The following is a 15,019-nucleotide window of genomic DNA, read 5'->3' on the forward strand; positions in this document are numbered from 1 at the left end:
AAAGTGAAGGGTTGGTCTAGAACAACACCACCCAATAGAAATATAATGCAAGCCGCATATGTAGCTTTTAATTTTCTAGTAGGTACATTTTAAAAAGTAAAAAAAAAGGTAAAATTAACTTTAATAATGTTTTAGTTAATCTAACATAGCTAAAACATTATTTCAACATGTTATATTTTAAAATTATCAATGATATATTGTACATTTTTTTCATGCCAAGTGTTTGAAATCCAGTGTGTATTTTAAACGTAGGGCTCCTCCCAATTTGGACAGGCCACATTTCAAATGCTCAATAACCACATGGGGACCAGTTACTGTACGACACACCACTGGTCCAGATGATCTTGGATATTTCTCTCGACACTAGAAGTAATTTTAATAAAGAGAATAAGAGATTTGGAGATGAAGGTATGCTTAGAAAAACTATAAAGTGTTTTCTGGATATTCTCAGTCTATTCATTCTCGTTCAAAATGGTGTTTTGCTTTTTTTAACTTTTATTTTTTAAATTCAAATGGGGTTGGATCTGTAAACAACTGACTAGGTGGTCTAACCCATTACTGTCAGACTTACCCTGTTCTCACTAACAGAGCCACTGTCCTACAAACCTATAAGGAAAGCTAAGAACATTCAAGACAATGTATAACTGCTAAATAAATGAGACTTCTAAAACCTCAGAACTAGAAAAAACAACTGTTAAAACGAGAGTTCAACAGAAATGACACAGAAAATTATGGGACAACCATGTTATCTTCCACATATTAAGATAATGCTAGGAAACACAAATGTGCATGTGCTTTTGGAATTGTTTCTCTAATTACTCAACAGCCACTGAGGAAGATTCATGCTACTCCTCCCACACCGTCTTGCTTATTAGTCCCTTTGTGATCAATGATCTGCCTTCGCCAGATGGCTGGTCTGTGTTAAGAGCACAACATGAGATCAGAGAACAAAGCAAAGCTAACTGGCCTTCCTGGGAATTGAACCTGTGACCCTGACCTCATTAACTCTAGAAAACAGTTAACCCATCACAAACATGCCTGGGCAGCTGCATCCTAAGTAGTGCCAAGCAAGCCCACTGCATCTGTCACAATAATACTCTGGTAAAGAAAAAGTCACTCTACATTTATTAAGAACTTTTCAAAATGAAGAAAAGCCAGAATGCAATCATTGAGGGCAGCTGGAATTCATCGGCAGTGTCTTACCAGCTCCGCTGAATCCATCGGCAAGCTTCCCTAAGAACGTCAGCAGTGGCCCTGGCCTGAGACCACAAACGGCTTTGACAATGGAGTCCTGATGCTTCCTCTTCCAAAAACCATGATCTTGGGGCCATGGACTTTCCTTTTTTTCTCCCAAGTTGGAAAAGTGTGGGTTAACAATTACATACAGGAACTTTCACAGATTATTTGTTGAATCCGGCTTATCCCAGATTTAAACAATAACTGAGTTTCTCTGTAGCCCCTGCCTGCTCCCCTTCTCCCCTATTAGTGCCAGCCAATCCCTGACCAAGGGAGTGGAGACAGGCCAGTGGACCTCTGGGTGGCTTATCCCTACTCTCCCTGGTAAAAAGCCCAACACCTTTTTTACAAGTGTTCCCTCCTTTCTTGTTAATGAGAATAATTCTTAGCAGCTGGTATCAGCTCTAAATTCTACTCTAAAAACCTGTCCCTAGTGAGCTGAGTACTTCCAATTTAAATATTTCCCAAAGTGTTTCAGGGATGCAGCTTCTGTATCTTTTCCTCAAAGACACAATTTTAAAATAGTACCAGTTTCAGAAGTAAGTTTATTAAAATTTCCAAGCAAGCCTCAAAGAATACTATTTGAAAAATTCTACAAACATCTGGAAGAGATGCTGAAGATTTTAAAATCTGATTGAAAATATTTCTGCATTTTATTTTTGACATTTTAAATGGAATCATCTTTCCACATGCAAACTCACTAGAATATAAAAGCTATTATGTATGGTTGTTCTGTTTGGCTTCTTAAATATTTCTGATAACATGCGACTAAAGCATTCAACATCTCTTAAATGTTTTTACTCAGTTTTTTCATTTCCAGTTACTTAAGATAATTTTTAAATTTATGGATTAAGAGCTTGGAATCTTGCACTTCTCATGTAACTGTGGAAATCATACATATAAGTAGATCCAAAATATGCCTATGTATCCACCTCAAAGGCACTAGTACAAGTACATATCTAAATTGATTTTGCTCTTTTTATCTCTAAGAATTTTCACATCAAGAATAAAAGTAGTACAAAATGTAATGGGAACCCAGTTTACCTGCCTGAATATAAAAACATTACAGTGACCATTCAATAGCTGTAATGTTTCTTGATGCTCATAAAAACTATACCAATCCTCTAAGGGTCAAGTGTTAGACAAAAGGAATAAATTAATAAAATTAGCATAAAACATAAGCTTATGACAACTGTACACAATTTTGTCAGGGGCAAAACAAGTTTTTGAGGGCTCATCTATGGATAAAATCTGATGTCCAACAATAAATGAAACAATATACTCACTTTTATCTAATCTTAACAGAAAATGATGGTTTATGAAAAGAAATATGTGGTTTCACATAAACCATGAAACTGCTGATCTTTGTCTAATATAGCATCATGATCTACACAAACTCTGATTTTAAAAAATTGTCAGTTTTGAAAATACCAACCTTAATTCAACAAATAAACTAGTTAAACATACCGGGGAAAGTTTAAAGCTCCATACACACGGAAGCTATAATGCAAAAGGAAGAGCGTATTTATATATCTTTAAGCACCTGGTAATTATCTTATTTATGAGACACTCCTACGCGTTCAACCAGACACTGAAAAAGACTGAATCTGTCAGACCTAAGTGTGAAAGAAACAGTGAAATTTGCCTTTCCATTGTCATGTAAAACTATCTGTGTTTCAAATTACTCTTTATAAAATATATTTCCTAAATTCTTTCTCACAATATTTTTAAAAGAGGAGGAAAGTCCCAGAACTACCAAAAAGTTAAAATTAAAATACTGCTAAAAATTTAAGAAACATTTGCAAGGAAGTGAAACACAAAAACAAAAAATTAATAGTACAGTTAGTGGTGGTTTCTTACAAGTACTTTACAAAATAAATACTTTCACTGCCTGGTGAGTTTGAAACAAATCAATATACTATAAAGTACTCTTGTAGCTCTTAAGTCTTCATTTTGTGCCTTAACAAAAGCCGACATTCATCTGTAATGAAATCTTTTTATAGTGACACAGCTATTTCATGTCTCTTCTGAATATATATTAAACCTTTGGGTGCACAATAAAACTGACCAATTGAGTGACTCTGTTATAAAAACCTGAGAAGTTATTCCAAAATGTTTACATCAAAGACCAGCCAAAGTCAAAATGAAATACTAGTCTATGCAGTCTACTTTCTTACTTTACTAACTTGAAGATTTTCTTCAAATGGGTCCTTTCAAAGGAAACTACAAAAGATGCACCACAACAACGGGTAAGTTCTCAATATTACCATTCAAATTTATGCAAAAGAAGGAATGATATGTCTTCAGAAATCGCTGTGAGAGAACCTCAGAACACAGTGTTGAGGCTGAAAGAGCAGAGAGCTTTGGGGTCAAACAGAACAATTCTTGCTTCAACTCTCACTAACTTTGTGACATTGTGCAAGTTCCTAAAACCACTTTGAGTCTTAATTTCAATTACCAAATGGAAACAGAAGACCTTCTTACAAGGCTGTCATGAGCACTAAATTAGATAACACACAAAAATAGACTGCTTAGCACAGTACCTAGACAGTTATAATTACTAAGAAATGTTTAAAAACCTATTTTCAGTGTAATTTAACATTCAAATTCCAAAAGATGCTGTAAATCATTAGAGGGAAAAACGTAAAGATTCAGTAACAGATTTTTCTTTAATGCACTTATTAACCTGATTATCCTTTACATTAGTGTTTTTCAAATTGCAGGTCCTGGTGCATTAACGGGATATGAAATTATTTAGTGTATCTCAACCAGCATTTCTAAATAAAACAGAATGAAAAATATAAGAATGCATTGCACATACGAAGTCTGAGCACTGATTAATGAGTTTTTTTAAATAAAACACACTTGTAATGTATCTGTATACTGGATGGCAAAGTAAAACTCATCTCTTATTGTGCCAAAAAAAAAAGTTTAAAAGCCACTGCTTCATTACAATAATGAGAATAAAAGTAATTAGCTGGGGCTTCCCTGGTGGCGCAGTGGTTGAGAGTCCACCTGCCGATGCAGGGGACGCGGGTTCGTGCCCCGGTCCGGGAAGATCCCACATGCCATGGAGCGGCTAGGCCTATGAGCCATGGCCGCTGAACCTGTGCGTCTGGAGCCTGTGCCCCGCAACGGGAGAGGCCACAACAGTGAGAGGCCCGCGTACCGCAAAAAAAAAAAAAAAAAAAGTAATTAGCTGACGCTGAATGCTTAGTTTTTACTAGACACTGTGCTAAGCATTATGCTAAACACATTGTTTCATTTGATCCTCCCCCAAATCCTGTAAGGTAGGCAGGTACTATTACTTTCACCATTTTACAGATGAGAAAACTGAGACTTAGAGAGATTAAGTCACTTGCCAAAGATGCAGAACTAGTGACTGGTAAATCCAGAGTTCAAATTTAGTCACCTGTCTCCAGAACCTGCACATTTAATCACTTCACTAAGTAGTGGGTTATAAGATATAACTTTTCCTTATGTAAAAGTTATTCAAAAGGTAGACTTTAATAAGGACTAATTCAAGAGATTTTCTGGAGGTGCAGCATATCTTGGAGAAGATAGTGTGATTCAGAGATGAAAGCACCAGGCGTGAGGTCGAGCTTCTGTCCCTGGCATTGTTGTTTCAGTGGCGAGGAGTTGGCAAGTCATTTAATCTCGCTGTGTCTGGATTTCCTCACCTACAAAACGGGAATGATAGTATCTGCCCTGCCTCCCCACAGGCCATTGTGAGAAAGTATTTGTACATATAACAAGTGAAATGTTCTATTGTGTTACTCAGTTACATGAGATGATCATTAACATGACCCAAGGGGCCCCAGTCTTCATAGAAACATACATCACACATGATCAAAAAAGGAAGGTCACCAGGCTTTTATTATAAACTGTGTGTGGAAACAGTCTGTACAGTTCTTGGCACACAGTAGGCCTTCAGTAAATGTTCATTAAACTAAAAGACGTAAACCAATTCGATCTGTATGCATATTTTATCCATTTGCATTTTATTTTTCATTAATTCATTCTTTCCTCAACTATTTATTGAACACTTAGTATATACCAGACTGTCCCTTACCCTGGAGAATTTCATATTAATTTCAATTAATTTTCCCAAAATTGTGTAAGAGAAAACTGTAAAATACAGCTTCCTCACCCAGCAATAATAATAACTTACATTTATTACAGTGCTTTATAGTTTTTGGAAAGAACTATGTGGAAGCTTTTGTTTCTCACACCAATTGCCTAAGTGTGTCAAGTCAGTATTATTATCTTCCTGACTCCAAATTCAGTGCTAAATGACTGCTAAGTCTTTAAAGTGAAAGTTTCCCCATTTCTGAGATGACTGTAAATATCGGATTTGAAGAAACTACCTTTTAATTCTGGAAAGGGGCAATCTAGTAGCCTGATTTTCCTCCCTTCACATGTCTGAGCTGAAGTAACGCAACCATATCGCCTACATAAGATGCATTTTTCAAAATGTTTCTTTTAAAAACCTGCCTTTGAAATCTTGTTTTCTTACAGCTAATTTTCTGTTGAATATATTGAACTAGGATTCAGTTTTCTCATTGCATAAAGGAGGGAGTAGTGGAAGTGTCTTTCCTTTGTTGACTTTTTAAAATTACTCAAAATTGTTTTCAGATTCCTGAGTCACATACAACACCAAATAATTGTTAGCCTTTTTATATATAATTCAACAACTACTACAGGTGATTTTTACAGGGAAACAATGATTTAATGACAACTTGATGAACTGAAAATTTGCTACTTGATACTAAGAAGCCTTTACTAAAATTGCCTTATCCTTTGTATTCTAACCACTCCCTCTCCATCACCACCACCCCCAACACACGCGCACTCCCTCACCTACACCAGATCAGTTTCCGGGCCATTATTCTTAAAACCATATTAAAATTTCACAACACACGGTGGTAGTTACTAGGTTTTCTGCCCCCTGCCACCCCGCCCATCCACTGAATCAATGTGTCTTTAAATATATCTATTTTCTCTGAAAATGCAAAATTCAGAAGATGATTACGATGCCTCTATTCTGAGACTATCTCAAATGTACCCGTCTGCCCTTCTGTTTACTGATAAGCCGGAATAAAAGCCATACCCCACCCACCGTCTCGGTAGGGTTAGGAGGTCCAATCTCGCCACTACAGAGCTCTGCAAGAAAGGAGGGTTATAGAACCAGAAAAACCTCTGGGAGGAGATAAGGAAAACACATTTTACACCACTGGCAGCGTGCAGTCTCCCGACTCCAGCCCTTGTAAACAGGGAAAACCTTTGTCTTGCCTCAGCCATCAAACTGGTGGCTCATCAGAATTGGAGCAACAAGAGTTTGTGCGAAATGACTTGGCAGAGGTTAAACAAAGCAATGCAGCTCAGGCCCGGGGAGAGGGCTGAGCCGGGTCAGCGTCCGAGATCCCAGACGGCGAGGTCTCGCTTTGACCCCCGCCGCAGTCGGGACCCGAGCCGGGGACCCCGGGACAGGCTGCTGCGGCGCGGGAAGGAACGAGGGAATTGGAAGGTCCCACGCTCTCGGCAAGTTCCCGGGGGCACAGTCGGTCCGCAGGTTCCTCGAGTGGGATCCAAAGCGGCGCACACCACGCGCGGGTGCCTCAGGGAGGGTCCGCGCAGAACGCGCGGGGACACCGCCCCAAAGTCCACGGCTGGCCACGCCGAGCCCACGCCCCCAGGGCAGAGGCAAGGTCGGGGATCCCGGGGCGCCGCGGGGGCCTGGCCCGCGGGTCGCGAGGGGAAGGGAGAAGCCCGCCCGCTGCACCCATTGTCTGGCTCTGGCCGCGGGCCGGGAGGGCGCTCACCTGAGGTCCCCGCCTGGAACCGGGGCTGGCAGAGGGGCTGGACGGCGACGGGCGGTCTCGCGCGGGCGGCGGGCGCGGATGCACAGCCCGCGGCGCTGCCGCAGCACCAGCAGACTCCGCAGCAGCACCGGCAGCGCACCCGCCTCTCAGGTGGCCGCGGCCTCCATTGCTCTCCCCGCCGCCGCCAGCGCGCGGCACTGCGCTGCCGGCCCCGCGCGGCGTGGTCACATGCTCCGCCCGCGCCTCGGGCGCTCGGACCCGCGCCGCGGCCCCGCCTGGCTTTGCGCGTGGACCGCCGGGCCCTGCTGCGAGGTGCAGGGAGCCCCGAGTTCCCTTTCGCGCCCTCCAGGAAAGACAGGCGCAGGACGGCTCCCTTCCCGGGGGAGTAGTGGGTGGTGCCCCAAAACCGGAGCCGGGTACAGGGAAGGGCGTGGGATTGGTCAGTGCCCTCCTACCACTGCAGGGATGTCCCGGCTGAACCCGTGGCGTCGGAGGTTACTGTGGTGAGCTCCCAGGGAGGCTCACGTGGGGCAAGAACCGGGGACCGTAAGTCACCACCGCACGGGATGCAAGGCTGGCCCCTGGTACCTGGATGAGCCAGAGACTCACGGGAACGACCTGGACTCCAGAAGGAGTTGCGCCCTGCAGAGCCCAGACAGTGAGAAAAGGCATTGGACTTCTGAAAGTCAAACAAGTTGAAAGATGCTACACAGAAATAGAAAGGCTCAAAATTGCTTTGCTGAGTCGCTGTACATCTGAACAGACTGACACTGACATTGGGCATTATTATCCCTAGCCATAATTAAATATTGACTTTGATATTTTAAGAAAACTATTTATCTTTTCCTTTTTTGGCCTAACTGGAAACACTAAGGTTTTTTCTCCATATGTTTTGCTATGACTATTTTGATGGAACTTGGAAATCTGTTTCTAGTGATCTTTTCCTTCACTATGCATGCAAAGATGCTAAAAACAATTTTGTATCATTATTAATCAAGAAGTTGAAAACAAAGCAGAAGATGAGGGGTAACCCTAATAGGTGCTCCATCTTGAGTTGGATGTCCCAATGCCAAAACCAGGGCTACTAATTTAAATGCAGGTGCCTGACTTACAAGAGCAACTTTGATAGTGGGAGAATAGTGCATATTGCCTTATCCAACTGAGTTTTTCTAGATAAACAATTCACTACAGAATATGGTTGTGTATTTTTGTAAATATAGATATCATTGTTCAGTGCTTGCATATTCTAAATGATGTCTGTTTTGTTCCAAATAAGCATAATGAAGAGTTTTATAAAGGCTTGAGCAAGTTCTCTTTGATTTGATCTAGTAGCACTAGAAGTTCTCAGAAGCCAAAAATTAAATCTGTGTAGAACATATAACTGGGGTCTTTTTCTTGACATATTATAGTCTTGCCAAGGACATGAATACACACACTATAAATATTCAAATTTACATAAATCAAGTGTAGGTCTACTGTCTTTTAATTTTGCAGGGCAAGGAATACCAAATTATACACCCTTAAAATATTGAAAGAGTTCTAGAGAATTTATGCTTACGTTAGAGTTCTCTAGCTCTAGTGGACTTTGTGTCTCATGGACCTCAGAAATCAGCAGCTATCAGGCACCACTTTTGACAGGTGCCGTTTTTTCCCTCACTTTTCAAACACATTGGTTCCTAGTTACTACATTCAGGGCTATAATAACAATGTGGCACATCAAACCAGGTATCAGTCCACTATTCCACTTTTGACATGTAACACATGGATTTTCAGAGACCATAATACGATACAAAAGAAAGATGCAGAACATTAAGAATTTTTTAAATATTTAACCATTTAACTGCTGTATTAGAGGATACAGGTTAAAGGATATGAGAAAGAAATTATATAGTTAAACCAACAGGTCTCAATTGTGAATGATTTTTCCTCTAGGAAACATTTGGCAGTTTCTGGAGACATCTTTGGTTGTCACAACTGCTTAGTAGGTGCTACTACGAGCATCTAGTGGGTAGAGGCCAGAGATGCTGCCAAACATCCTACAATGCACAGGTCTGCCTCCACAACCAAGAATTATCCAACCTAAAATGTCAACAGTGCCAAGGCTGAGAAACCCTGAATTAGACCATGGACTTCCAAAGCCTCAAGATTCTATACTCCACCATGTCTGCTTAACATCCCTTTCCCTGTGTATTCACATGGAATTTTCTTAGTGCTCAGGAAAGGAGTACAATAGTAAAATCTTTCACTGGGAGGAGAGACCAATGAACTGAATGGGACAAACAGTAATTGTGCAAATAAAAGTTATATAGGTAATAAATAAAGATAGGAAAAAGCTAAAGTAGTAGAAATACTGTGGTGTAGGAAGTTTTGTGATTGTCCCTTGCAACTTCTTCAGAACCTTGTTCCCAACAGCCTTAACCTCCAAAGTGAGAAAACTGAAGTATACCATCATTTTGAAAATTTCTATTAGTCAAGGATAAGGTTAGTAATTCCCTTCTGACCACTCCAGGGGATGGGCTGTTGTGAATATTCAGAGTTCAAGGTGAGTGAGGTGGACTTATTTAAAAGACTCAAAGGGCAGGCAGTGGCCGTGGGATGGGGTGATACTCAGAATAACACCTACCCTATCCATAGTACTGGCTTTGTGTTCTGTGCATGGGTTTGTGGATAATTCACTTAATTTCAGATGTTTCTTCAAGTCTGTAAAATGGGGATAATTGTTGCATGTTACATATCTTACATCTAAATTACAAAGTTATTCCTGTGATAAACCATAATGGAAAAGAATATGAAAAAGAATGTATATACATGTATAACTGAATCACTTTCACTTTGCCATACAGTAGGAATTAAAACATTGTAAATCAACTATATTTCAATAAAATAAATTTTTAAAAATAAATTACAAAGTTATAATGGTATCTAAAAATAAAGTAACAGCAAAGTATACTAGGTAAATACTAACAAAAAGAAAGCACATGGAGACAATTGGGTATTAATATGCAAAATGAAACACCATCTCACACCATATACAAAAATTAATTCAAAATAGATCATAGACCTAAAAGTAAAAGCTAAAACTGTAAAACTCTTCAAGTAAAACATAGGAGTAAATCTTCACATCTTTGGCTTAGACAATGGTTTCTTAGCTACAACACCAAAAGCACAAGCGACTAAAGAAAAAATAAATAAAACAAGACTACATCAAAATTCAAAACTTTTGTGCTATAAATAATATAATCAAGAGAGTGAAAATATGACCCACAGGGTGGGAAAATATACAGGTTTCCCCTGCTATCTGAAAGCAGAGCATTCTTATGAAGACTTTCATAATCCAAAGTGGTGTAAAGCAAAGAAGCCATTACCTTAGGACACAGCTTGCTAACAGATGCACAAAATAAATCAAGGTAAAGCACTTAAACAATAAGGTCCTCCTGTATAGCACAGAGAATTATATTCAATATTCTATGACAAAACATAATGGAAAAGAATATAAAAAAAGAATGTATATATATATATAATTGAATCACTTTGCTGTACTGCAGTAATCAACACAACATTGTAAATCGACTATACTTCAATAAAAAAATAATAACACAACTTTAAAAAGATAAGGCACAGATACAGACAGTTCAAACTATAGCAGCTTGATGCTGAGATGCTAAGTGTAGTTTCTGGGGAAAGAGCTTGGCAGTGCCACTCTCACTGCTTGGGATGTACATCTTTTCTATAACAGCTTGCTGTAAAACACTGACCACTATTTTTGCTTTTTGACTTTTTCTGCAAAAGAGAAAATTCTCTTTGGATTTCTTTCAGTTAGCAAAAACAGGTACTAATACAACAAAGCGGCATAAAGCAAACTTTTGAAAATCCAGGGATACCTGTATTTGCAAATCATATATGTATCTGATAAGGGACTTGTAGACAAAATATATAAAGAACTTGTACAACTCAATAGTTTAAAAGAGAAATATCCCAATTTTTAAATGGGCAAAGGATCTCAATAGACATTTCTCTAGTGAAGATATATACAAACGGCCAATAAGCAAATGAAAAGATGCTCAACACCATTAACCAACAGGGAAATGCAAATCAAAGCCACAATGAAATACCACTTTACACTCACTAGGATAGCAATAATTTAAAAGATAGATAATAACAATTGTTGGTGAGGATGTAGAAACAGTCAACCCTCACACATTGCTGGTAGTAATGTAAAATGGTGCAGCCACTTTGGGAAATAGTTGGCAGTTCCGAAATATGTTAAATATGGAGTTACCTACCATATGACCCAGAAATCCCACTCCTAGGTACCCAGCTAAGAGAAATGAAAGATATGCGGCACAAACCAGGTACATGAATGTTTATGGTAGCATTACTTATAATGGCCAAAAGTGGAAATAATCAAAATGTACATCGACTCATGAATGGATTAAACAAAAGGTGGTATTATCCATACAGTGGAATATTTGGCAATAAAAAAGCAATGAAATACTGATGCATGCTACCACACAGATGAACCTTGAAAACGTTATGCTAAATGGAAGAAGCTAGGCACAAAAGACTATATATCACATGATTCCATTTATATCAAATGTCCAGACAGGCAAATATATAGAGACAGTAGGAGATTCATGGCTGGGGGGAGGGGGAGTGGGGAGAATGGAGAGTGACTTTTTTTTTTTTTTTTTGATGTTGGGGGTAGGAGTTTATTAATTAATTTTTTTTTTTTCTTTGTTGGGTCTTCGTTTCTGTGCGAGGGCTTTCTCTAGTTGTGGCAAGCGGGGGCCACTCTTCATCGCGGTGCGCGGGCGTCTCACTATCGCGGCCTCTCTTGTTGCGGAGCACAGGCTCCAGACGCGCAGGCTCAGTAGTTGTGGCTCAAGGGCCTAGTTGCTCCGCGACATGTGGGATCCTCCCAGACCAGGGCTCGAACCCGTGTCCCCTGCATTAGCAGGCAGATTCTCAACCACTGCGTCACCAGGGAAGCCCGAGAGTGACTCTTAATAGGTATGAGGTTTCTTTTTAGGATGATGAAAATATTCTAAAATTGGTTGTACAATGCTGTGAATGTACTAAAAATCATCAAATCATACAATTTAATTGGGTGCATTTTATGGAGATATATAAAGTATATCTCAATAAAGCTGTTCAAAAAAAGGTAGACAGCATAGGCAGCAATATTAATATTTGATAAAAGAGATTTTAAGGTAAAAAGTATCAAATGCTAAAAGGTACAAGCCAACAACAAAAAAACTGTCTTGAAAATTTACGTATCTAACAATAGAAATTTTGAATTATTTAAGCCAAAAACGGAAATAAAAGGAAAAGTTAAAAATCTACTGTCATAGTGAGAGAGCTTTTAACTTTTCTTAGAAATTGACACATCACATAAAGATAACTACACAGAAAATTAACAAGCTTGATCTAAAAGATGTCAAGAAATGTATATCCAACAGAAAACATGCACATTCCGTGCAGCACCATGTGGCACAGTCACAAAACTTTACCAAGTCTTAGCGCCACACACCCCCAAAAGCTCAATAAATTAAAAAAAATCCTTACAGACCACATTATGTGATTAAAATTCAGTACATTAGAAAGTTGTAACAAGATCCTATGTCCTATGTGAAAAATTTAAACTTCCTTTTAAATAACTCATGTTAAAAATAGGGTGGTTTAGGGGCTTCCCTGGTGGCGCAGTGGTTGAGAGTCCACCTGCCGATTCAGGGGACACGGGTTCGTGCCCCAGTCCGAGAAGATGCCGCGGAGCGGCTGGGGCCGTGAGCCATGGCCAATGAACCTGTGCGTCCGCAGCCTGTGCTCCGCAACGGAAGAGCCCACAACAGTGAGAGGCCCGCGTACCGCAAAAAAAAAAAAATAGGGTGGTTCACCAGAACGTTTCTGGTTCATCCAAAACAGTCCCAGCTTACACTTATTGTCTGGACATAATATGCATATTTCACTCACGAAAGTATCCCAGTTTGGATGATGAATTATATAGTGACCCCAGTTAATGAATAATCCAGAACTGAAATAGGAATCTATTTAGAAAGTAATGACAAAATACCTTTGGGGGTACAGCCCAAGGTTCTTAGAGGAAATTTAAGAAAGATTAAAAGTAAACTAAGTATATAACTCAAGAATGAAAACATATAAAGGCAAAGAAAGCACAAAAGAGGAAATGAAAGCAGAAGTAATGAAATAAAAACAAACAGTAGATTTGATCAGCAAAATAAAATGTTGATTCTTAGGAAAAGGTCAGTCAGTGAAGAGACAAAAAATAAGCGTTTCACAAGAGAAACAATTAAGGTATGGATTTTTAAAAATCTAGATGAAACAGATTTTCCAGAAAAACTGAATTTCCAAAAGTGACTTGAGAAGGGGAAGAAAATCAGAATAGATGAATATTGTAGGAGAAATCAAAAAGGTGGTCAAATGTTTTCTTCTAAAAAAGACACCTAGCCAGGTAACTTCATGAGTCAGCTCTAACAAACTTTCAAGGAGTCAACAATTCCCATGTAATGCAAGGGGTTCCAGGGCATGGGAAAAGAGAAACTTCACTACGCATTCCAGGACATTATTGGCCAGAGACGTATTAATACGTCTTTTGTTACCCGAACATTATTGACCAGAGACGTATCACTACGTATTTTAGAGAGTGATTAATTAACATCACCTTGCGAAGCTGTTAGAGCTTAAAATTGATCGAGTTCATTATACAACTTATGATTGTCATTATCATTAATATTTTGCTCCATTAGGTTTTTGTTCCAACCTTGTGTATATTATAAATGCAAGTTTATTACCATAAAATTTTCAAAAATGACACCATGAAATTTTGAGTGAAGAATTTTTCAGTGAATTTTATGCAGATACTTTCTCTGATTGTCCGAGTGACATATATACTAATGTCTCAGAAGATGATAGTTCTTCAGACGATGTGAATATTAGACCAACAGAAAGACAAAAAACCTTACTGATTGATTCTGATACAGAAAGTGAAGATGAAACTCACGGTGCTGGAGAATGCTCCTTTGCTTCTACAGAAGAATGGATTGAAGACAACATTTCACGAAAATTAGAAGACTTTACAGGTGTGTCAGGTGTAACTACTGAATGTAATAACCCGCAAAGTGTTAGTGAAATAGCAAAATTAATTTGGGGTAACGACTTTTTTTTGGCTTTGTTGGGTCTTCATTGCTGCCCGCAGGCTTTCTCTAGTTGCAGCGAGTGGGGGCTATTGTTAGTTGTGGTGCATGGGCTTCTCATTGAGGTGGCTTCTCTTGTTGCAGAGCACAGGCTCTAGGTGCCTGGGCCTCAGTAGTTACGGCTCACGGGCTCAGTTTTTGTTGCTCAAGGGCTGAAGAGGGCAGGCTCAGTAGTTGTGGCACACGGGCTTAGTTGCTCCACTTCTTGTGGGATCTTCCTGGACCAGGGCTCGAACCCGTGTCCCCTGCATTGGCAGGTGGATTCTTAACCACTGTGCCACCAGGGACGTACCAGTAATGACTTTTCTGAGTTGGTTGCTTCTCAAACAAACTTGTATCGCCAACAGAATGAAGAATCATATAAAAAGTATGGTAAGGCTTTAAAATGGACTAATGTAGCCAACAGTGACATGAAGTTTCTTGGATTAATAATTTTGATGGAAAAAATAAGAAAGCCACACTGGAAAAATATTGGTCAACTGATCCCTTACTTGAAACACTTATCTTTCCAAAGATTATGACGAGAAGAAGGTTCAAACAAATAATTTCTTCACTTTAATGATAACTCAGAAACTCCACTTCCTGTGGACACAATTTCAAAAGTTAAACCTCTTTTGGATTATTTTCTACCAAAATTTCAATTGATCTATATACCCAAACAAGAGCTATCACTTGATGAGGCAATGATAAAGTGGAGAGGACAACTCAGATTCAAAACCTATAATCTCACGGACTTCTGTGGTGGTCCAG

Source organism: Kogia breviceps, chromosome 6 (genome assembly GCF_026419965.1).
Source record: "Kogia breviceps isolate mKogBre1 chromosome 6, mKogBre1 haplotype 1, whole genome shotgun sequence".
Classification (NCBI taxonomy): domain Eukaryota; kingdom Metazoa; phylum Chordata; class Mammalia; order Artiodactyla; family Physeteridae; genus Kogia; species Kogia breviceps.